The sequence below is a fragment of the Poecilia latipinna genome, unplaced genomic scaffold (genome assembly GCF_001443285.1).
Source record: "Poecilia latipinna isolate Pla-1442-1.1 unplaced genomic scaffold, P_latipinna-1.0 Scaffold856, whole genome shotgun sequence".
In the NCBI taxonomy this organism is placed as follows: domain Eukaryota; kingdom Metazoa; phylum Chordata; class Actinopteri; order Cyprinodontiformes; family Poeciliidae; genus Poecilia; species Poecilia latipinna.
Window position 1 is genome coordinate 188413 of NW_015113472.1, and position 25316 is coordinate 213728.

Consider the following 25316-nt stretch of genomic DNA (forward strand, 5'->3'; position numbering starts at 1 on the left):
GAAATAACCCTGCCAGGTATGTGGAAATATCTTGGTGCACTTGAAATGACAAAACTAACTTGCAAGAAACTTTTCAGTAAAACATAGGAGCTTATTTTAAGTAAATAATTCCTTAATACTTATTCTACTGGCAGATTATTTCACTCATAAGACATTTCTCTAATGTTCTAAGTGAAATAATCTGCCAACAGAACTAGTACGTATGTTATAGATCATCAAATAGATCTGATTCTAACAGGATAACCAGAATAAGTACAACAAGCTCTTTTCACGTTGTTGAATTAAATGTGAATAACCCCTTTTTTTTTTGATAGCTGGGTTCAGTTTCAACAAACACACTCAGGCCTCCTCATTACCAGACATATAGAAAGAAGATATGTTACATAGAACCCACCTGACACTTGTCCAATAGCAACTCATTATGCTCCAATAAATAATTTCCAACAACAAATGAGAAACATTCACTGATTCAACAATAAGATGGAGAGACTGGGCAAAAACCAGTCTCTCCATCTCCATCAACAAGAACAAAACACTGACTTTCTAAATCAGATTTATCTCCAAGACTCCTGGGAAAATATTTGGAAAGTTAAGGTCTTATTGTGTCTAAACAAGTATAGCGTTTCAAAAAAACAACATACTGACCGTCAAACATGGTGGTGGTGAGATTATCAGCTTCAGGATGTCTTGGTGTAACTAGAGCAAAAAGCACAAATCTGTAAGAAGGCAAAGACTTTTTCGGAACAAAATAATGTTTTGTTTTTTTTCTATATAAGCCTAAAACAAACCTTGTTCTTCTTATGTGTGACAGAGGAATGGGAAGACGCAGGATGAAAACTGCAGAGCAACTCGATCAGTCAACGTGGACAGATGATCAGGATAAGAGAAGAAGAAGAAGCTCTGTCCATCAGTCTGTCTCTCCAACATGAAGACCAACTATCATCATCCCATCACTCCTGAACTAAACATACACACACACACACTCGTCATTCCATGTGGTAGCGCATGCTGTCAAACTGCACTGATGAGATGTCTATAACATTCTTTCACTTTGACAGAGAATCTAAGTATAATTTTAAGAAAATAAAATCCCCAAAACACAAATCTTTTCTACATCTCTACCTAAATCTTTCACTCTGTGAAATAAAAACAATATTTCTCACATTTTCGGAAAATGCATCTGACATCATTTGATGCTTTCTCTGAAAAACAAAAATTAAACATCAGCCGATCTGACAGGTGAAATGTCTCAAGTTGCAAAGCAGATCACAAGCAGCCTAAAGATGAAAATCTGCAGAAACCAGCTTGGATATTTCTTCCTGCATCATGAACTTAGAAATAAAAATCATTTTGAGCGTTTAAGAAATGATGTACGTTGCTCTTCTTCTTTTCTTCCTAATTAACTACATTTTCAAGGCATCAGTAAGCATCCAATCATCTCCAGTTCAGCCCAACTTTGTAAGAGCAGTTAAACCTCAACAAAAACTTGAAAGGGTTCAAAGGTGAAGCTCGAGCAAAGGTCTATTCATTCAAGAGCTGCAGCTGTTAAATTATACTTTCCTTTATGAACGTCTCAATTTGACTCAAACTCCTTTTACCTACTAACTACAGGAGCAGAGAAACTCTGAGCCTGTGCTGCTTTTCTTCTGCTGTCTCTGCCTTCATCCTCTGGAATAATGAGATCGACATTCACCTCCATACATTCGCAGTGAATCGGTTCACACACTTCATCCCTCAAGGCCACATATTTACACTGTGTGAAAAGAGGCCATTATAATTGATGTTAAATATGACGCAAAACAAAGATGATTATATGTCTCCATGCATAAAGTCAACCTCTACTTAGAAATGAAGATCACCGTTTAGTTCAGATTTATATTTTCACTGATCAAAACTAACTCAAAATCCTATCAAAGATCTGCTTTAACAATGAAGCTACAGAGACAATAAGTCACATTTCCTTACTGAAGACTATGAGAAGATTTTAAATCTTCAGATGTTCTTCAGACGTGTTACAAACATGTATTGTGAATCACCTTTTTCATTTTTATTATTCTCTTCTATAAAACATGCTTTCTTTTAAAAATCTACAAATGAACAACTTGAGTAAACACTAAAAACATGTGTGTGAAGCAGAAAGAAAGGCAACACAGGGTTTTTTGTTTCTGCCTTTTCCTCAAACACACACACACACACACACACACACACACACACACACATGAATTTGGTATGGGAGCAACAAAGAGGCCAAGAGGAGGCGACAGTTATCAGCTGCTGTAGGAAATTAAAGGGACGGTCCGCGGTTAATATGCAGATATGCAGATGGGTTGACGGAGCCCTCTCTCGCTGTCTGTCAGTTGTGTGCCAACCCCCCACCCCAACCCACACACACACCTAGAGGCAGGTAGAGTGTGAGGACACAGTGTGTATCAGTGTGCAACACCAGATGGGATGAGCAGGTTGATTAATCTCTGTGACATGAATACCAAATCAGAGGCTGAAAAGTGAGAGTGAATACAGATAGGGATGATTGAGGCTGTGATGATAATGACAATGATGGCGGGTGCGTGAGCGTGTACGTGTGATGCAAACATCCCCTCTACGTTCGATTAGATCACGCTCCGGACTGAACGCGCTGGTTCTTCAAAGTCTGAGTTTCGGATCGTCACAGAAATCATTAGGAGATATGAAACCGCAGTCAGTTCAGCTGATCAACTCAGATCTGCAAAACCCTCACGTCGGTTTCCTGGCAAAGGAAACTTGAAGTGTGAATATACAGCTCTGGAAAAAATTAAGAGACCATTTTACTTTCTTTATGGATATATTTGAGTGAAATGAACATTGTTCTTTTATTCCATGAACTACTGACAACATGTCTCCGAAATTCCAAGCAAAAATTTTTATTTATTTGAAGAAAATGAGAAATGGTCAAAATAACGAAAAAGACGCAGTGCTTTCAGACAGTTTATAGATATCAAATAATGCAAAGAAAACAAGTTTATATTCATTTATAAACAGCAATACTAATGTTTTAACTCAGGAAGAGTTCAGAAATCTAAATTTGGTGGAATAACCAGGAGGTTTTCAATGGGCTTCAGTGCAGTGGGCTCTTCATTTTTTTCCAGAGCTGTAAATATATAAAATGTTTTCTTAGTGTATGAGTCACTCAATGCTTTTTAACTCTTAGAGCTTGTGTTGTCTGGATAAAATGAAATAACTACCTCATTCTTAACAGGTTTTGAAACTAAAAAGTCTTCAAATAAACAAAACAACATCTGTCATACTTTACTGGTGTCATTCTAGGCCCTGATAAGCTCTCTATCAGCTGATGTTAGTAATGTACATTTCACTAAGCATGTTAAAAATTATTTGGGCTTCTTTTCCCAAAAGGAGAATGTTGCAGAAAACGTGAGGATTATTCAAATGCAACTTGGGATTCAAACCCAGAACCTTCTTGCAGCAACACCAGAATCAATCTGCTGGAAATTTCAACCATTATCTTTAATACATATGTAAGTCTTCATATATTAAAGGACTTTTAAACAGCTTCTTTTTTTATGAAAGTGACAATGACCAACAAATCAACTATATTGGTACAATTTTGGTGCTAAATCAATCAATACATCACATGTATTGATTAGCAGAAATCTGAGAATCTGGAGTAAGACTTGGGCATCAATGTTCACAAAACGCTCAACATCTAATCTGACTGAGATTCAAGGAGCAATAGGTAAGAGTTATAGTCTCTAAATGAGCAAAGCTAGAAGCTAAAGGAAAAGGAAGAGTATTGACTGAAAGACTGAATGTAGCTCCTGCCTCACTTTTCAGATCTTTATTTTTCCCCCTGATGTCTCTCAAAAATACACTGACATTTATGGTTGGAACGTGACTAAATGTGGCAAAGTTCACCGCAATGTAAAAATAAGCATATAATACAAAAGGCCCCTTCAAAAGTTCACAGCTTTCTGTACCATAAAAATGTTGCTTTTTTCCATTTAAAATGAGGAAAAGCCATAAAGAGTCAAAGTGAACATGATAAAAACACACTCCTTAGGGGAAATGTGAGTCAGGGCCACAATGTTGTTATTACAGATTGATATACACTTTGGTCCCCTTTTATTCAAACAGCTCACCTCTCAAAATCAGATGCTCAGAGCTCTTTTGATGACTACTTTGAGCTGAATGCGTGTTATTACAGGTATTACATGAAATTGCCAGTGTTAGGCGGAGGGGATTATGATGCTTTTGGGTCAATACTTCCTCTGAGGTGTTTGGCGGCTGCAGCTGAGGAGCGATTAGACCTTTTGTCTGTCAATCTGCCTTCATATGGGGTGGTTATCACACACACATTATAACCACAACCAACTGCACTTTTGTGGTGATTACAGCCTTGGGTATATCAGGCCCTTTCAGTATGCTGAGAGGTGTCAGTGCGGCTTCGGGCCGTCCCACAAGCACACAGCTGCTTGGGCGAAAGATGACAGGTGAAAGAATTTAAGAGCTGAAATTATGACTTGATAAGCTGAAATCTGCTGGTATATGGGTATTCATCAGCTGGTTCCATTTCTCCCCCGTTTTCCAAACGGATTTTTTCTGAGAACTTTCTAAGCAACAAGTCACTTATGAGTTCAAGTGCATTTTCATTTTTACTTCTTTCTGTATTTCAAGGAATATCTTAGTGATAATATTCAGAGGTTTCCTTTAGTTTTTTTTTTTCTTTTTTTTTTTTTTTTTTCTTTTTTTTGGCCACAATTTCTTCAAACTCTTATACAAAATTAGAATGGATAAATACAAAAAGCAACTACAGTAAGGCACTTTTTTTTTGATATCCAGACCCAAGTCAGAGTATTTCCAGGACTGCACAATCAAGAAATTACTTAAATAGAGCCTGTCTAACAGGATGAAGTAGGCAAGATCTCCAAAAGCATCACATCACTTAGGCTCTGACATCTATCAGTGTGGAAAGGCCTCCAGTGAAGCATTACCCAGAAATGGAGCAAACATGGAACAGTGGTAAACCTTCTCAGCAGTGCATGGCCGACCACAGTTGCATTAAAACCTTAATCAGGTTATAAAAGAGGCCAGTACAACATGTGAAGTTCTGCAGGCCTCACTTCAGGCTTAAACAGTCAAACTTGACTGTGAGACAATAAAAAAAAAAAAAAAAACTGGGCTAACATGGGGCTGGGAGTGTTATTATCTGTCACTCCTTTGGTGCTTCAAGACCTGATTCTCACCGAGGTTAGGGACCAGAGCCACTCCTGAATACTTGAGACCAACCAGTAAGAAGACTTATGATTGCTTAATTTAATCGTTCCAACACCAAATATAATTTAACATGCTTTAATACGAACACTGGAAACAGTCTTAGCTCTACCACAGAAACTAATATCTACAGTCCTCCTTTTTCCCGCTTTTGGGGGTACAGCCAATCAGCACCAAAGAAAATAAATGTCCCTTCTTGATTGGCTGCTTTGCAGGTGCAGCCAATAGCGTGTTGAGTATCATTTTACCTGGATATTTCAGCTTCCACAATACATATTCCTTAAAATATTTTAGACATGAAAATAATTTAGTCACAGTTCACTGAAAAACCTGCAAATAGGTGGGGGTCCACTGGAATGTGAAAAGATGCAGACTTTTTAAAATGTTCAACATTTTTGTGTAAATACTATAAATTGGTGGTGTTTTTACTCTAAGTCTTTTTCAGCAGAACTATTAGACGTTTTATCAGATCACATTTCTAAGTAGAGAACGTAATGCAGTTAGTTAGATCCCGAGTATTGGACTGCTGCATGCCGTGCAAATAAGCTAATTATTAATTAACAGTATCAATGAAAGCACATGAAGACTATTAAATTTATCTACTATATTATTTTTTTTCTGAAAACTTTCAAACAAAAGTGAAAAGCTTTTTATGCTTTATATTTTCAGTCTAATAATGCACTTTAAAAACGTCTCTCTGTTATTAGTACAGCACGCGCTGGAGTAGAGTGATGTTATTAGAAGACCCAGTCAGGCTCACAGTAGGGGTTGAGCCGACTGGGTATGCTGATTTCCACTTTACTTTTGTGTAGGCTAATAAAAAAATGAAAAACCCTGAGCCTAATGGGATTTGGTGATAAGAAATTACCAGCACCGGGGTCCTTCTCTTTTGTCTCTTGCTGGGTGTTCGGCGACTGAGCCAATAAGAGAGCGCCCAGGACCGCCGTTACCTTAGAGACGGGAGAACACAGGCCGCGGCACCGCCATGATAAACGAGAGCTGTTTGTCAAAGTTCTCTTGAAACACACATACATGCATGCACACTTCAGTCTGCTACTAATGTCCCCTCTTCTTACCATTCAAACAAATGGTGCATTTAGGCTTACATTACATCTGAATGGACATTGAGAGGGGAAAATTGTGTGAATTTGTAATGTTTTTCTGTCTTTTTTTCATTTTTTTCTTTTTTTGGAAATTTCAGGAACCAGAACTGTTAAAAAACAAAACTGTGACACAGCTGAGAAACATTTAAGAGTATTACATATATTCTTGTATTTTTTTATTTTTTTCATTCAGCTCTACATTTGGATTTGTAACCTAATTTAGTAAGTTTGGATATTGTCTGCACATTTTGTGCCAAGTGTCATTTGTAATTATTGTGGGAAAAATGTGCTTTTCTTGGCGACTTAAAAAGTACTTCAGATATACAAAGAATTCAAAACTACAACTACATAAATTACTACAGAGAAAAGACAAGGAACCTGGGAAAAGAGGAGGTGAAAAAATAGCCTTGATAACCTCAGAAATCAGCTGAATCTGAAGCTGAATTTGTTTCAATGATGAGTAAATCTAGATTCCTCCCAGTTTCCAGCTTTCACACGTGAAACCGAGCCTAGATATAGTTTTTATAGGTCACAGTCATTAGACGTTCCTCTTTTCTTCCTGTGTTGGTTGCAGCCTATCATTTTCTTTTTAACTCCGAGGCCACGGAGCTGAGCTGGAGGACACAATGGCAACAATGGGAGAGAACAAATCCACATACGATGGATGAGAGAGGAAGACGAGAAGATATGCAGAGTGAAAGGAAGAGACACACTCCTTGGCTCGTCTCTCTCCTGCAGTGCGCCAGCTCTATAGCAGAGTGGAAAACAAGCAAATTACATAGAACGGACACAAAGACGGTGTCCTGTCATCTCCGCCTGCCAGGAAAGATTTCCTAATTTACTAGTAGTCCACTAGAGGGGCTGTCCTATTCCATGTCTGCCACTGCAGGAAACAGACAGAGACAGGGTTTGGTTTATGCAGCAGACCTCGACAGACATGAAGACCAAAACTTGGATACAGTGCAATACACCATCTAATCAGGCCTGACTGGAAAGTGCAAATTAGAGCTTCTAGACATGGAGAGATGTAGTTTGTCACCTATGGGAAAGGATGTCATTCAGCTTTGTTTTATTTCCTTTGTAAATTCTGGTTTGAGACAAAAACAGAGACACCCACATGCCTCATACGGGACAAATCGTCTGATCCAAGTCATTTTCGGAGCATCAGTTTGTAGATTTTCATGCCTCTTTCTTTTCTTTCAACTGTTTTTTAATTGCAAACTCAACTTGTCGACGTGTACTGGAAGGCTGCAACAAAACATTTGAGCTCCTGCGATAATTTTGGGATCATTTAGCAGCAATAACATCTTTACTTATTTCTACCACCAGAAATGATCCGTACTCAGACAGGCCAACAACGAGCCAAATCCTATCAGTTAACGTCATAGCAATGTGGAGATATTACACCAATCACTGCAGAGCTTTAGCAGACAGAGGGTCAGGAATTCAGCCAAAAATCTAGAAGTGAGTCCACATCTATAGTCTGCAGTCAAAATTACTTGCGGGACAATATACACATGAAATATGTTTATAAAATAAAGTAGTACAATATTTTGTTGTTGTTGAAAGAAAGTGGTGTGCTAAAACCTGAAAAGGAGTTTGGTAGGTTTGCTTCACTAAAAGAAAGGAGTCCAGTTTGGGGTCATTTGGATAATACATATAGAAAAAATGATTCTATTGCAGCACAAGAACCGGGTCTGGGTCAGTCTTTCTCCGAAAAAACCTGCTGTGTTTGATTGAGCTTAATAAATTAATAAAATGTAGACTTGAATGCATTTAAGTCTGCTAAAAGTCAAATGTGGTTAAATGTGATCAGACTTACAAGGTTAGTTATTAAAAGATGAATAATTTGTCAGACTTGCTAGAAAAATAAGCAAAATTTACCAGTCAGAAAGTAAAAACCAGTATATATTCAGTCTTTTCTCAGTTTTTTGCTCGTTTTTACTTTTTTGTTATGATGCGTTTAGATATTCTGATGTGAATCACAGAATATTTGATATGTTTCAGTATCAAATCTGACTAGCTGGGAGACCCTTTGTAAGTAATTAAAGCTGTTTGCTGAATACAGAAACCACTTATGTCTTACCACTTAAAAAAATGCAGCTAAATAGGATCAATTTCCTGAGTTATTATACTCTGGCTTATTGATTTCTCTCTCTTAACCACCACAGAAAGGGAAACAGACAAAAGCTGAAGTTTACTTCTGAGAAATCATCTTTCAACCTGAATGTTGTCGCTGTTACAGCATCACATAGTGAATGCTACTAATTTCAGCTTGTAGGGGGAAGGAGAAAAAAAATGACAAGACTTGAATGGGCCTTGTAAGTGTAATGATCACACACATGCACACACAGACACACAGCCCCAACAGTAATGACATTTAAATGGCTCATTTGAAGATAAAAGGCCCGCTAACATCAAATGGATCCTTGTTATCATAATGGCAAACAACTAACAAGAAATGAAGAAGCTGCATAAAAAGACATGCCTCGTATTTGTCTCCATGAACACAATAAGCAGGCAAACAAACATTGCTAACAAACAGCGATCTAAACTGTCTATTCACACGGACACATTATGGAAATGTTTGCCTGTTTATGCTCCACCGATAGCTGAAGGAAATTAGGGTGCATTACAATCAACTCTGTGGAGATTTTCAATTAATTTTTTTAAGCAGGCTTGACAAAACATTATGCTACAAAAACAAAGCTTGAATCTTTCGACCAACAACATTCCCATTTGAAAGGGAGGTTTATTGGATGTGCCATTGTGTTTAGAGTGAGACCCAAATTAGCCGAAGTACTAGGAAACGCTCCTTTGTGTTTGTTGAAGCAGTGTTTACTGGCTTCTGTAAAAAAAAAATTAAATAAAATCTTGCATGTATTCATCCTTTTTCATCCATACATTGGGTTTGGAAACTGTTCTTCACAGGATGAATTTCCTTCACACACAACTATCAAAACGAACAAGCATCAGAAGTAAAACAGGATGGAGCTTTGATGAAGGATTTCTTCCACTTTAAATATTTTTTCTGGTTGATTCCTTCAGAAGATCAACAAAAATGGCCATTTATAAAATTACATTCAATGAGGAATTTTCAATATATAACGAGGTGAACGAGTTTGGATTCCTAACTTGTACTGTGGATGTTTTATTAATAATTAAAGTGTCAAAATGCAAACAGAGTGCTATTTTACTATGAGCCAATTGTGAATGTAAGGAGGCCATATTTGATTTTGAGGTTGTTGTTGGTGAGAAGACTTTCCCATTTAAAATGCAAACATCTTGGGAACCCTTTTATGTTTGAAACTGATTAAAATTGTGATGACAGATTAAACTGCATCTCCAACGAATCCAGACAACAAGACTGAAAATGTGGTTTCACACATTTACTTTACTATTGTAAAGTATTTGTCTTGGATCTATCTAATGACATTTTAGCAACAGTTTAATAGACTTTCAGTAATTTAACATATGTCACAACAGATCACAATTTTGGAAATAAAAAAAAATTTAATCACACACAATATCTATATTTCCTTTTCTCTAAACTTTTTTTAAACACTTTTTGCTTGTTCTGTCATTTTCATAATTAACCACAATTTCTTCCCCCACTCCATCTCCAACTTTTCTTTTATCCTCTGCTTCCTCCTCCTGCTCCTCCTCCTCTCTTGGAGGATCTCACAGTAATAGGCAGGTAATTTCCCACTATTACAAGTCGGTACATTAGTCTCTGCCTGCACTATTTACACAAGTTAGCAGTCCAACCGAGCCATTTATGGCAGATCATTATAGCTCTTGGTGCCCCAAACGCTTGGGAATTCCAAGATGAAATGATGGCTTGAATGCATTACCGTGTGTGTGTGTGTGTGTGTGTGTGTGTGTGTGTGTATGTGTGTGTGCAGGTGTGTGTTTATGAGCAAAAGATGGGAAGAAGATGAAGGCGAGATCCCACATTAGATCCTTTTAAAAGCCCAACTCAAGATATATGATACTATTAAGACTTTTGAGCACCAATTACGCCAGCACTACTTTAAGTGGCATCCCAGTCGTTCCATTTTGATACATTATGACGATGGTTTCATATATTACAGCAGATCTTCTTTAAGATGTTCGGCTGCTGATGGCACGACCTCAAAGTGCTGCTGACAATTTGGCTAAATTATCAACCCTTTCGCATTTGGCTGCTGCCCCCTTTTTTGGGGGATAGAGTCGTCTTTAATAAATGCTTCCCACCTTCCAACCCAACACTTCGTGAAAATTCCTTGCCGCTTGCATTTTCACGTCTTTCCATCCAGTTGTGCAGGACTGTAACTTGATGTTTTTACTGTATTTTTGTAGGGTTTTCAAACAAAATCTAGATTCCTGTGGAGGAGATGATTTATAAGAAGTCAGTCATGTTTGCGATGTTTAGAACAAAAACAAAAAAACAGAGAGGAAATTCAGATGCACAATGAATTATAATCAAACAATTTATTTCAGTAAATTCAACTAAAAAAGTGAAACATATGTTATAAATATTCTCTAAAAGCAGAGTGATTTATTTCAAATGTGTTTGTCTGGTTGATTTTGATGATTGTGGCTTATATAAGAACAATAAAATGGGATCTTTAATATAGAAATGTTACAGATGATATACAGAAAGTCTTTAAATATATCCACAAGGAAGGTAAGCAACAAAAGGTCATTGCTAAAGAAGTAGGATGTTGCATCCAAGTATATTCATTTAAAGTTGAGCGGAAGGAAAACATGTGGTAGATAATGGTGCACAACCAGATATTAATACTTCAAACTGTAACAGCATTTTTATATTTTTGCTGCTGCAGCTGCTGCTGCTGCTGCTGCTGCCCTCCTCCATGATGGAGCAGACAGGGTGTTAAACTGCGTGTCAGCTCTGTAATCGTGTGTGGGTGATCCTGTAATGTGGTGGCTCTGATGCTGTAATGATGACTTCAGAGGGCTTCCCTGGATGGAGTGAAAGGAACACACACATCCCAGTTTCACACGCCGAGCCATGGCAGTATCAGTGGGACATTGTCAGGCCAGACAAAAGGCCTTATCTTCCCTTCTCCTTTCAGTGTGGGTGATTGGCCACGAGGAATGAGCAGAAAAGGCCATGTCCTCCACCAAAACACCGCAAATGTCAGCCACCTTCCTATCTCCATGCAGCTTGTGCAGGGTCCCTGTCACTGTCAAGAGTCATGAAATCTGGGGTCCAAAACGTTACAATAAAGAAAACATGTTTCTTTATAATGCTGAAAGTCCAGGTTGATGCTGTTAATTTTGGCAATATCTAAATATTTGAAAGAAAATAATAGATTCTGTTTGAAACTTTTCTGTTTCAGGTATGTTCTGGTTTGTAGTTTGCAACAGAAACATTTTCATGTCAAAAGTCCAAAAAAAGGCACAAACGAAAGCAATCACAAAGCAGCCAATGATGAAGCAGAAAGTTACTGAGCCACAGACAGAGCTGGAAATACAGAACATGATGTGAACCATCCAGTGAAGCAGCAATGGCAACATTTCCACCTCAAATGTGAGCCGTAAAATAAATGTTTGCATGAGGATTTGTCCAATGAACCAGGAGAAATGCAGTAGATGGAAACCTACCTAACCAGCACCCTACTTAAAACATTAAGAGCTCTTTGTACGTAAACACAGAACATTAGAGGGGGAAAAGTTGAATGTTTTGTGACAATCTCCCATAACTGCTTATAAATGAAAAAATAAAAAATAAAAAATCATACTGGAAGACAAGTGAAGTACAACAACTTGAGTGAAAATTGTGGATGAAAGACTTAAGGTCATGTCACCAATCTGGTATTTCAGTATTTCAGATATTTAAAACAAAAATCTGATCAATAATTATCAATATCAACTGATATCAAACACATATACTGTGGTACATTTTTCAGCCATTTGAGGAAGTTAGTTACTTTTTCACACTGAGCCTGGATGGTTTGCAGAGCTTTTACATTGACAAATGAAATAATTTGAAAACTGCATGACCTTTAAAGAATTTAAACTCATAAATCCTAAACATTTAGATCTGACTGTAAATGTCCAGGTAAAGTCAGGATAAAGCTTCATTTCTATCTCATGATTTCAGTTTATTCAAACATAATCTGTAGTTACGTTTGAATAGAGATAAATGAGCCTTTTGTTGATTGCTTGAATATGACAACATAGACTTTGTTTAGCCAGTAAATCATTGAAGTCTGGTAAAAACCTGATATCTGGCCTTCATGCGGCCCCACCGCCTGCTTGAACCATCGGAAGAGTCAAAACTAGCCAGCCTGGTAACTCGACTCAGGCCTTCCTCTGGCCTCTCTTCCAACTTTTCTCTCTTCTCCTCTGGTTGAAGTGACAGCTCTAAAACATCATTCCTGCTGCCAATCATGTGAAGCTCTCTCTTCATGAGCTTTCCATCATTAATTGAAGGATCATTTTAGCCACAGGGCATGGCTGAGGACACTAATCAAGACCTCGTTAAGGGTTGTTAAAGGACAATTGTCCATAATTCCTCTAATCCGCTGGATATTTAATTAATTAACCACCAATTAGAGAACAGCAGTTCTGCAGCTGGCAGGTTCAAACCAGACAATTTCAAACTGGAGCTGCTGTGCCATTAATTAGTATTGGAGGTATTTTTCAATTCCAAATCGGTAAGAATTATGAGTCCTGCTGCGTTGGAGTCCAGGAGGACCCAATTTTAAGTTCAAAGGTTTGATCAGCAAAATCACAGTGCAGCTTGAAGGCCACCTTGAATGCCGTGCCTCAACGACCCGCTGTGATCACCGTTTAAAATGTCGCAGAAGTTTAATCCAGCTCTGTTAGCCGTTTCAATCAGGTCCAAACAAAAGAGAGAGGTCGAGAGGTTAAGCAGGATTTTTTTTTTTTTTTTGTGGGGGAACATCGAAACTTTTTGTCACTGTTATGTATTAATCTTTTATTTCTACTTTTCTGGTCCAGGAAAAAATATTCAGGCAGTTTAAAAACTACTGGTGTTGCAGTGCAACACATTTATTTGTCTTAGTCCTAATTTTTTGGCTGCTTGTTATTTTCTTCTGCCAGACTTGGAAGAATTTAATGTCTGTCCCAATTGGTGATTTTTTAATCACTAATAGATTTTAGAAAGGCAATTATGACTGGACAGTAAAGTTTGTGGTTTCACTTAAGTAAAAGCTAATTCTGCTTTGTGTGCACAAAAATCGATGTTAGTTGCCACGACAGAGATGAAGTGACTTTTGGCTTTTACTTTGATTTAGTGTATAATAATAATACATAAAACTGACATGTCAAGACACAATACTGAGCTGATGAGAACGAGAGAAATCAAGATTTTAAGATTACTTTAAAGAAAGAGACCTTTATTTTGTAGATGTTTATAGCTCCTACTGGAGAGTCAAAATGCTGCCAACCAACAATAAGAGTAGTCAAGGAACCTTCTTTTTCAGCTCCATCAGGTGAAGCCAAGCTGACCGCTCGCAAGATAGCAGTCGCCTCAATGGGAAATATTGAGGTTTTAAGTTCTGAAACAAATTAAACTGATTTTTCATTTGTTTATATGCAAATTGTTTGAGAAAGTAGGTGATGAAGTCATCCTACAGTATTAGCTATAAACTGGCAGCCCCCTTAAGCTAAATGCACCAATTTTATCTCTTAAGCTTCACTTGGTATGATGTCTTTTTATAAACAAAATGTTACAATCTGGATACTCATATTTCGTTGGTATGTTTTGTTGCAACTAAACACAAGTACCAGTTTTAGAGGAGGAATTAAATAAAAATCTAAATAAAGTAAAAACAAGAAGACGCATCAAAAGTACCAGTTAGTGCCTCGTGATGTCAGATGTAAGTGCACCTGTAATGTTTTGTGAGGTTTGCTTTATTTTGCTGAAATAAGTTGCAACAAAACTGAGACATAACTACAAAATGAAAAGGAAGGATTTAAAATATTGCATTTTGTATAAATTTAGGTATTTGTTTTAAAATTTGATTCATGATCAGAAAAGCAAAAAGAGATTAAAGTGTCGCAAAGAAATCTGATTTCTGAATAATCAAAATCCTTAATTTTATTTAAAAACCGACACACAATTACACTGACCAGGATTCTTCCTCCTGCTTTGGTATTTCCAAGCAGCCTGAGTAAGAGGCAGCAGAAAACATTAAACAGAGAGGCAGTGAGACACAAACAAGTCAACTCTGAGCGTGTTGCTAATGTTTCCCAGCATGCAGCAGGTGGGAAATCTTATTTCTGCGGTTTTCTAGACGCCTCTCAGCATAAACAATGAGAGGACGGGAGTGAAAGAGAGAGAGAGGGAGAGAACGAGGGGGAAGACCGGGCAGATAAAGAGAGCGCTACAGAATCAATTAGCCTTGCTAGGAGGAAGTTCAGCTCCCTCTCTCAGAAAAACACACACCTGCTGTCACCCCCCCAGCACCCCCATGCAGCGGAGGCCACCCGCAGGCCGTATGGCATAACAAAAGAGAGGTTTTCCTTTTTTTCCCAGGAGGTTTACTGCTCTCTGTCTCCCTGCTGCACTCTGATTCTACCTCTGCAGCTTTGTCTGCTTCTTGGAAGTATGGGCTTCATCAGCCCCCCTGTGGAGATCATTTATCCACATTCTAACACACACATACAGAGGTTTTTTTTTTTTAAAGACTAATTAGTGCTCAGACCGCCTGCCCAATTATTACCAGCCGTGCTCTAATTAGGACTTACTTAAAGAGTGCATCAATTAGACTTTAACATCATTGTCTGCTTTGAGGGAACTGGACCTGTTAATACTTGCTGAACCAGACGCAGAACAGAAACTCAAAGTTCAGATTCTTCTGACTAAATAAAGTACATTATAGCATCATGACAGGAAATTCATTACTTTCTAAAAGTTAATTAAGGCCCAGTTTGACTGAAAGAAAAACTTTTGAACATGTGGAGAAGAGGAGGAACATCTGTACCTTTGTCTTGTATTTTAATATCACTAATATTGGTGATGCTTATTGTAAATAAATGTCTAAATATAGATAAATGTCCGTCAGGCAAAATGCTGCTGCCTTCAGAACTGATACATTTTTCTACATTTCTATTGATTCCAACTTCACAATTCAGTAAATAAATTAAGTAGATGTATGAGAACATATGGAACAATGGAACATTGAAATCCGATACAAATTTGTTTTTTTAGTATTGTTTTTACATTGATTTTCATTTCCTTTACTGCAGGGCACCTTTAAAGTAATTCAACTCAATAAATTAGATTTTCAAGCCTAAGAAATCATATAAAGTCATTACGTGGTTATTAAATAAAATAATAGATTTAATTTATTGTCAAGTTCAAAGAGGCAGTATTATGTGTTTTCCAAGCAAAGAGTTGCATTTTATGACACAATCATGTAATGACTGTTACCTATGTTACCTTTACATGTTATGAACATGCTGTATATGTCAAATGTAACTTCAAAGAAGTTAGTCTAAGTAGTGTAACACCTTGAAATGACACCTGTCTCTTTAAAAACTCCTGCTCTTTCTGAAACTCTGCCTTCAGGAAGTCATCACAACGTCTAACAACGTTTTTACCTGCGTTTCACTGAGGAGTCGCTCATATAATGAGCTCAGTGGATGTGCAGTTCCACCAGGTGTTTGCTAATTGCTGCTGGCTAGTCTGAAGGAGCTGAGTGGGGGAGTTGCTCTGTGAGGCGGGAGCTCTGAAGGTTGGAGACTGCAGCTCTGAGGAAGAACTTCATCTCGAAGGCAGAGCTGGGTTCAACCCGGCGTTTTGCACTGCTGAATGGTTGCCATGGAAATTAAAGTTTTTCTCAAACTTGCATGAAAGAACCAAGGCAACACTAAAGGGTATATTTTTGATGAGCAAATATTATAAAATGGTGCAAAGTTGATTTTACATAATACTTATTATACCTTATAACTTTCACCTTTTACTGGTCTGAAATATACCAGTTTTATGACTTTAGACTGTTCATTGGTGAAATTCATTGGTGATTGGAAATTATTTTTGAACATTAATCCCCTAATTACGTATTCCAAACTATAATTGTCGTCATTAAAGAGTTTGTTGTTTGGGTCTAAAAGTCCGACATAAGGGAAATCTTTAACAGGCTCTTTTCTGTTTTCAGCTTTTCAACATTTTTTCTCTAAATTATTTATTACGTGTTTGTGAAAAGCCTTCTCTGAGGAGACGCAATCATGTACGGTCGAGCCTTCTGCTTTTAGACTGATACTCTGAATAATTTACAAATTACAGTGACTCGGTTAGGGTTGCGTTGCTATAACCCCTGACATGCAGAGTTGTGCAAAGTGCGTCAGATAGTTATAGACTCTCTTCCCTGCCGCCTCCGTTGCTGCCTCCTTCCTTCCTTGAAGCAGTAATCTGTGTGTCAGTGTGTTGCCAGTGCTGCTCAGTGGGCGGCTGTCTGTTTGAGGTGGTTTTAATTAATTTTCAATCAGCGCTAAGTAAATTCATTAAGCACTCACGGCTCTGTTTGAAGACACACACTTGTATGCATTTTCTGTTTGCTCAAGGGCACATTAACAAAAACATATAAATGTAACAACCATATATATTATATGTTCATTTTAATATCGGACCAGTACAACCTAGTTTGATACAAAGTTCAGGTTTTGAGCCTTTGTGAGAGAGTTAACAACCACTATACTCACTTACTTACTTATGTTGAAGTAAGGAGACTTCCTTGCCCTTTTGTCTCGTCGGTTCAATTAATATATTTCTAAAATGTTTGGAGAAGGGCGGCACATTACATTTTTTTAAAATCAAGCTCCTCTACTGTCTCCCAAAACAGAAAATTTCTGCATTCCCAACAACAGGTGAAGAAAATATATTTTTATACAAAATCACAAAATTATTCTTTGAGAACACCTGCACTGCAATTACAGAGGGCGTGTGAAAATGTTATAATTTATTTGTTTCCACTGACTTTTGTTCAGTCACATTGGCCTCAGCACTGTTTTTATGGCACAGCAGTCCTTCGTCTTATATTCCGTCGCTGAAAAATGACCCCAAATTAGTTCATGTAGCGAAGTAAACAGATTTTTTAAAAGGCTAAGGCTTGTTTTTTTCTTTTTTTTTCTTTTGCTGCACTTTCATGACATGAAAAGTCATGACAGCAGGAATGACAAATGGGAAAATTTTTTTGCCTGATAGCGCAGCAGCATAAAGGCCTGCGCATGCTGAGCAATTTCAGACTGTAGCACACAAAGGCTGACAAAATATGAAAGAAAAGTGTGTTTTGTTGTCTTAGATCCCACTGTGTGGCACACACCAGTGGTCTGTTTAGTGTTGTTAAAAAGAGCTTCAGAAATTAAAGTAAAACACGTCACTTGTGTCCATGTTAAAGGCACGACTGCATCAGAAATTAACCTGAATGTTTTTTTTTTTTCCACCGGGAATCTGAACCAAAAGTCACAGGGCCTTTTTTTGGCAGTTGTGATCAAAAGTTTCCAAATTGTCATCCATAAGGGAGTTAGAGGCATGTACAATCCTGCAGTATTCCTAATCCAGTTGGGATGTACGGGATTAAGGCAGAAAAGGCCTGTGGGTTTCATATTTGGGGGAGATTAGATACACTAGGACACAATTATTGGCACCCCTGATACAGTTGTGTGAACAAGCTAAAATTCATCAGAAGCATCACTTTACAAGTTGTACATTTACTGCATCAATCCTCAAATGGGGCAAAATTAAAACAATTCTGGAAAAAAGAGTGGATCAAAAAATATATCACTGGTTATAATGTGTAAGTGGAGTTACTTTTTCACAGGTTACTTTGGAAAACTTTCCCTTCATAAATGTAATCATCATGCAAAAACTTTTTTTATTATTATTATTTCCTCAGGTTTCCTTAGTCTGATTTTCAAATTTGGTTGACCTGAAACAAAAATATCCATAAATGTGGAGCAAAAACTCATAAAACCAGAATTTGTTAACAGGACAAATACTTTTTTCCAGCACTTTCAATGTTTTACAAACAAGTTGAAATGAAAAAAAAAATAAATAAAATAAATTTTTGTGGTGTTATGCGAGATGGCTGTAGTGTGAAAGTGGGAGGAAGCTGAAGAAGTAAGGTTGGTTTGGTTTAAAGGAGGATTTATCACGCCTAATCTCTCAACAAACCAAGCAGATCAAGCTCCTCTTAACACACACACACACACACACACACACACACACACTGCTATGTAAATTTAGCTCGGTTAGCCGTCCCCCTCTCTCCTCAGCCTTGTCCTCGTCAGTAAAAGTGGAAAAGAGGAAAACAATGCTGTCAAGCAAGAGGAGAGGAAGAAAGAGAGCGAAAGAAGACGGATGATTGAAAAAGCGAGCCTGGAAGAGGAAAGAGGAGAGTCTTCTTAGAGGGCTAAAAGGATTAGCCCTCTCATCTCTCCTGGATCACAATGTTTCCTTGGCTATGTTTGATCAGCGATGGTGTGTGTGTGTGTGTGTGAGGGAGTGAGAGTGTGAGATGTTTGCACTGATACTAACGCTCCCTCCTCCTGATCCTATTACATGGCAATAAACATCAGCTACCAACATGGGGATTACCGCGTGTGTTAGTGTGTGTGCGCACACTTATGGTTTTTGGCTGGACCTTTTATAATCCTCAGAGAACCACAGTCTTTGTCGTACACACATACATAAACACACACGTTTATACACACATGCTGTGTTTTGCAGTCCTATCTTTGTCAAGGCTGAAGCTGGCACGCTGTAAATCTGTTTGGTTGTCTAAAGAAGCATGTCCACCTTCAGTGAGGAGGTTTGAAAACATTTTACTTTTCAAAACAGAAGAATCTCTTCTCCAAATTATATTTCAATGTGAATTCAGGAAATTCACACTTTTAAATTCATGAAATTCAGGCCTCATCATTTTTATTTGGTAATCGCAAAATTTTCAGACTTTGTCATTTTTCAAACTGACAAACATGTTTCACATTTCCACCGCCCCGTCCACACTCAGCAGGATTCTGACCGGTTCGTTGTGAACGTTTGTCGGATGTTTGTTCAGATTAAATCCAATGTTCCAAGATGAGCTCTGATTCTTGTGCTTTTTGTTAAGTTTATTCACTAAACAAAACATTCCATCACCAATGTACAAAAACGTTGTCTTGTAAACATTTTATCTACATGAGTGAAAGGGACCAGGAAGAAGAAAAACCTTAGAAAAATCTGCCCCTTTCTCAATAATTACAAAATAAATCTTTTTCTTTTGATGGCGGCATATCTAAAATTAAGGCTATAACTTACAAACAGTGTATAATTCTCCTCATTTTTAACTCAAAAGTGTATCATAATTTTTCCAGACTTGTTAGGATCCCCGTCTATCTGGACAGTTCAATTTGTTTTCAATCTAAATATGATTCTGTAAAATATCTTGCTGTAAAAATGTTGACAGGCGAATACAAAATTGACTTTATCTATTTCTTTTTTTTTTCTTTTTAAATAACTAAAAAATGTCAGTTTAATTTGGATCAGATATTTAAAACCAGTTTGTTTTTCCAGCATGACCATAAATGCTCCGTTTCCTGACGGAAAGACTGACTTTAAACCACAACCTCCCAGTCTGTCAGTCCTATAGAGGTGGAACATCATAACATCACACTATGAATGCCTTTGTTTAAATGAAAGAACAGACACCATTCAAAGTCACGGTGCCTGTGAAGGACTGCTTTAAGCATTGCAACAAAAGCTTTCAAGAGGATAAAATTGAAAAAAAGTGCCAACGTTGGGGAGGTAACAATGAGCTCTTCCAACATGATGACATTTGATTTCCATGCAATGCCGTCAAACTCATTGTGCTATGACTGATTTTTGAGAATCTTGACTTTCTGTTGCACCATGTTCTCCACATTTGCTCTAAATAATAAAATCCAAACAAAAAGCCCAAAAGCCACTTGGCAGAAGTGACATGAAGCCATTGGTTCAAGTTGAATATCACATTCTTCCCACCTCAGACACGTCATGAAGCACAATTACCTCCACTGTAGCACAGATAAATGATTTTCCTACCCAGATAACATCAAATATACGTATTTAACGAAAGCCAGTGTTACAATAAATGATCTTTTTGTGTATTAATTTTCTACTTTCATCACCAGTTGTCTATCGTTATGCCCCCTCCCTGTCGACTTTAATTTTTTCAACTCCTTTGCACGTTCTCTCTTTCTCCTCTCCCCCCCGATCACCTTTCTTTCTTACAGAAAATCTTAAAAGGCTGACATGCAAATGGGGCTTATTAAATCCTATTAAGCCGTCCGTCACCAAGCTGCAGAGGGAGGGGTGAGGGAGAGAGTCAGAGGAAGGGAGGCAACATGACAATTAGAGGAAGGAAGGAAAGGAGTGATAGTATGAGGAAAATTAAGATAAGATTTAAGAAAGAATGCTTATGTATTACAAGTTTATACTGAAAAAAGAATACCCTCACTGACTGCTTTGTTAGGTACACCTCAGGGTCAATGTGGAGCAAAAATCTCTAAGGGCATCTTGTTGAATCTTCTGCAAATAAATTAGATTAGAGGGACTACCTGAAACAGGAAGGGTGTTCCTAATAAAGTGGCAAATTTATTTAGTTACTTGTGTCCTTGATGTGCTTTGAATACACACCAGATTAAATGAGCACCCAGCTGGCTCAAACACATTGTAATTTCAACCCTCCTTACTCTGATGCCCTAAATAAAATCTTATGCAACCAATTGCTTTCAGAAGTCAGCTAATTGAAAAATGAAATCTACTTATGCTGGAGTTAGCATGCAAATTAACCAAAACATGGCTACCCATCTACACCAATGATGTCCAAACTCAATGATTTTAAGGTACTCACATAATTAAAAACATGCAATATTTTAATTAATATTTTATGAAAAACAAAATTATTGTGGGTTCCAAAAAAGGTTTAATTTGTTTGCCTTAATAAAAGAGAGATCTAAATAAGATTTCTTATAAACTTTCTTTACTTAGCCATCTTGATAAATGAGCACCCAGGACTGCTCAGTAAAAAAAAAAAAAAAAAATCCTGGATGATCGGAGCTCTACTTACAATGATATTAAAATTAAAGTAAAAAACATTAAAGAAAAACAAAAAAGTGTTTCTTTGAACAAGATATTCAATTGAAATCCTAAAAAAATGACAACGTCCAATTCAGCTCCATATGCTGGAGGGCCACACATGTTAAACTGCTGATGTGGGCTACAGAAAATTGATATTAAGGGCCACAATTGGCCCCCAGGCGACATTTTGGACACCCCTGACCTAAACTGACAGACATGTGACCTGTGTTAACTCTGGAGGAGCTGCAGGTGTGAACGATACAGCTACATGTTTCAGCAAAAAATACAGCCTTTATGGAAAATGTTACTAAGAAAGCGACATAAAAAATCCAGACCTAAATATGTGGCCCGTCTTAAAACCTGATGTTCATAAATTATCTCCATCTAATCCCCAAATACGCACAGCTGGTAGAAACATTCCTTTTTTAAAAGCAGTCTAAAAATAAAAGCCTGAATCAAGCAATGTCAATGACAAAATGTTTTCATGTTCTGCTACTAAATGTGAAGTTCAATTAAATATGTGGTTATTTCTGTAAGGAGGTATTTTTACATTTCAGTGTTTGCAGAAAACACTTGAATATGTCTTACATGGTTTTCACATTGAACAGCTGCAGAGCCTGTAGCTAAGGTGATTCAATAATAGCTTATAATAAAAACTCAACAATTATTAGTTTTTTTCTTTTAATCTCTAGACCACATTTGGTTTTGAATGTATTTTTCTATAAGAATTACAGCTGAGGAGGAAACTATTTAATGGTTTAATTTGGCCTGTATGATCAAACCCAAAGCCGGTTCATGTAACATATGAGAAAATAAAGACGGAATCCCATAATTCCAGTTTCGAACGTCTGGGTCTAAAATGTTCTGGAGAGAGAACAACCACATGCCTTGTAATATCCAGCAGGTTTGAATCCAGCACAGAGCAAATAACATTAAACTTTTTTGTGTTACAGATGTTCGTTTCAATATAGCCGTTTCAAAAACATTCAACATTTCAAACGTCACCTTCAAAGCTTCGTTAAAATTTGCTGGAGGCTGTATATTATAGGCTCTTATTCTTCTGCTACTTGTTCTCGGTCTTATCCCACACTTCACCTCCTCTCTGTTACTCCTTCTCTTTGATTTTCTTTTTCAATGATGAGCGAGCGAGAGAGAGAAAGAGAGAGTGGAGAGAGAGAGAATACCGCCTTTCTCCCGCCTGTCAATTATCTCAGCCCGTCTCTCCGTCCAGTTTAATTGGCGTTTGGGAGACGCAAACGTTGTCCCAATGGGCTCCGGCAGGACAATGGAGACCCGAACAGCCGACCGGCCCTCGGTTCAGCCCAAATTGAATTGGAAATCTTCCATCTTCTTCTTAGCATAACAAAGAGGGTGCAGGGGTTTTAGACAAAGGGGCTGTTTTAATGGAGAAAATCAATCTCAAGGAGGAAGCGCTAGCATTGTCTCCCGTCAGCTGTACAGGTGTGTCTCACTCATGGCGGCCTTAATCAGAGGTGGCAGGGGAGGGATCTGGAAACGACATCTCTGTCACTGTGGGGAAGACTGGCAGCTGAGGGAGGATGAGGAGCGGTGGAGGGGGGGCGGAGGGAAAGAAAACAACCTGTGTCTGCGTCCTGGTATGAACATGATGACAGGAGTGATGGATGTGGCTGCTGGACGGTACTGACGCTCTAACATGACACTTGGCTTTAGTATCTTAAAGTCCAACTTCAAACATTCCTGAGTCCTTTATCTCCACTCATTCCACACAATCCAGTTCAAACAACAAGCAGGTCTGATGTCTGAGGGATTTTACTGAGTGGTATTTGCAAAATTGTGAACTTAGTTTTAAAGAGGTCCTATTATGCAAAATTCACATTTTGAGCATTTTTATATTTCCATTTGGGTGTCTACTTCTTCTAAAAACGACAAGTTAATGTTTTTTGGTGTCTGGAAAATGAGCTGTCACAAACCAGCAGTAACTGCCCATCACCTAGCAACCCCAGTGAAGCCCAGCCTTACCTAGCAACCCAAGCTGTGCTCCAGCACGTTTGGTCAACTGGTTTTACTGCTGTATGCGCTATACAATGGCTGCTGGAAAAGACAAGTGTTTTGCCATTGACTTATCCTGAAACCATTTGCCGCATTCTTGTTGGTTGAGCATGAGGCTCGACTTATGCTTTTCAATGTTGTATAATTGTGCATCTGTTTGCAGCCATTTTCACATGTGAGTGTAAATGTTGAGTTGGGGGCGTGGCCAGCAGCAGGTTATTTGGATTTAAAGTGACGGAAACCTTTTTTTTCCTTCTACCTTTAGTTTTCTTGAGTCCTGACAAAATTATTGGTTGCATCAAAGTCATTTTAAATCAACATCTTCCATGGGTACTGTTGACTATTGGGCTGAAAACATCCAAAAGCATTAATTTAAAAGACCTTTTCTGAACCCTGTCTTAAAATAACTGGAGATTTCACAAAAACTGAGATTTCGAGGTATCTAAGGGGGATTTATACTAAGTAATATAATCTGTTTAACAATAAAATGATGACTTCAGCAGATCTTTAGATGAACATGTGTATCTAATACCTGATTAGCAGTGTTAAACTTAGCTCATTATAATGTCAGAGTGCTCCATCTTACTTAAATTATAGAAGCCAAGTTTGCTGTATCCCGTGCAAAAAGTTGTGTTCGTCTGTTTTTGCATTACCTTAAACAATGGAGTCCTACTTTTGCTTCAAAGTTGGATTGAAAAGGAACATTTTCTCCTGGATGAGCCCATCTGCTTCTGACTGACATTTTTTTTTTTTTGTTCGGTGTATTTCAGGTTGCCTGTCTGCGTCTCTCCCGGTCTGTCACTGCAGTTAAGGAGTTGCCTTTCAGGTCTGGGTGTTTTGATAAGGTGAGTGTTTGTGTTTATCTGTGCACTCCCAGCTCTGGGCATTACCATGAGAATGGTTTAAGCCCCCTGCTAATCCCCCTGTGTCTCTGTTGTAATAAACGTCTTCATTCACACAGGCTGCAGCGGAGGAAGACGCAGCGAGTGCAAACATATCGCATCCCCTGGGATGGGGAAGTTTAACACCTTGACCCAAAAACGATTCCTTCGTCCTGGACTGACCAACACATCCTCCATCATAAAATCACGTACAGAGCTTTGGAAAAAGTACTTGCTCCCCTTTTTTATTTTTTATTTTTTGTCACACTCAGTGTTTCATATGGTTCAGTTAAACTTTAATATTCCCAGAGTAAATACAAAAACTGTTTATTACATTTGATAAGGGAAACTAAGCCAAAACGATCTCTTTCTCTTTGTGAAAAAGTGTAGTAGCAGAATTTATGGCTCCGCAAATTTAATCAAGTCATCCAAGTCCTGAGGCAGGAAAGCAGCCATACTACCAACACCATGTTTGAGTTGCAGGGTAGGAGGTTCTTTTATTTTTACACCAAACAAAACGAGATGCACACGCTTCAAAAAGTTCCACTTTTGTCTCATATGTCCTCATATTTTCCCAAAACTCTTGAAGATCAATTAAGATGTTTTTGGTAAATGTGAGTCGAGTCAGGACTGGTTTTGATCTTTCAAACTCTTCTAAAGATGCAAGTTTTGCTAAGTATCAAGGCATTAGAATGACTTTGTAAAGTGAAGGGAATTAGATGCTTGAAATGCTACTTCATGTTCAGGTTCAATTAAAATGATTTTTTGATTTACATCTAAAAAATGCCAGACGAAGTTGAAACAAAAAAATGTGGCTTTCACAAGGCGATATTTGAAAAAGATGTTTTTTGGTTTTAGTCAGCTCAATTTGATCAATTATTAAAACATGATGATGACCAGTTGACAGCAACAAAACAGCAGAAAGGAAAGAAGTCTAACTTTTGTCCCAGAAGGGTACAT

The 25316-nt window shown here is 37.8% G+C and overlaps 1 long non-coding RNA gene across 2 annotated transcripts in view; it reads right to left on the minus strand.

The window, feature by feature from the left end:
• Nucleotides 1-25316, minus strand: part of LOC106956917 (uncharacterized) — a 67259-nt gene that overhangs the window by 14155 nt on the left and 27788 nt on the right. For both annotated transcript variants that reach the window (XR_001426854.1, XR_001426855.1), the window contains 2 exons: nt 789-961; nt 646-696 (listed from right to left, as the gene is read on the minus strand). This is a non-coding gene — a long non-coding RNA (uncharacterized LOC106956917). The remainder of the gene's footprint in view (nt 1-645; nt 697-788; nt 962-25316) is intronic.